Consider the following 598-nt stretch of genomic DNA (forward strand, 5'->3'; position numbering starts at 1 on the left):
GTGGTCTCCGAGGGGAGGGGGGAGGTTCTTTGAGGGGGCGGGGCCTTGCTGAGGGTTAGGGTCTCGCGGAGGGAGGGGCTTTCCTAAAGGTAGAAGGTTCTTCGGGGAGAAGAGGGGAGGTCCAGTCTGGGTGGTCACTAGGCGGAGGCACTGAGATTTAAAACTTTACTGGGGTCAGGCAGCGTGGAGTGAGGAGTCACGGCCGACCACGGGCTCCCCACAAACACCAGCAACCCACCCATCAAAGAAGGCGTCAGGGAGCTCAGGTTTAGGGGCTAGGGCTCGAAAAGACCCAGGAAATGGACGGAGACTTGGTGGGGGGGTGGTGGTGCAGATTGCTGAGCAGCCACCTCTGATCGTGGCTGAGCCCGGAGGGCCGACTTTCCGGCCCTGCTGACCCACGGAGCCTGCCTGCCCCAGGCCCTCGAGAGTGCCCTGCGCAAGGGAGAGGAGGAGGCCTCGCAGGGCCGCCAGAGACATGGGAGCGGTGTGTCCCCATCATCAGCCCTTCATTCCCTTCGGGGATTCAAGTCCGGGCCCCAACGCCCCAGGCCCACTCGCCTAGGGCGACGCGAGCCCCGCTGGGGAAGTGCGCACC

The sequence above is a fragment of the Echinops telfairi genome, unplaced genomic scaffold (assembly GCF_000313985.2).
Source record: "Echinops telfairi isolate 266 unplaced genomic scaffold, ASM31398v2 ScPeMD7_25;HRSCAF=90, whole genome shotgun sequence".
Classification (NCBI taxonomy): Eukaryota; Metazoa; Chordata; class Mammalia; order Afrosoricida; family Tenrecidae; genus Echinops; species Echinops telfairi.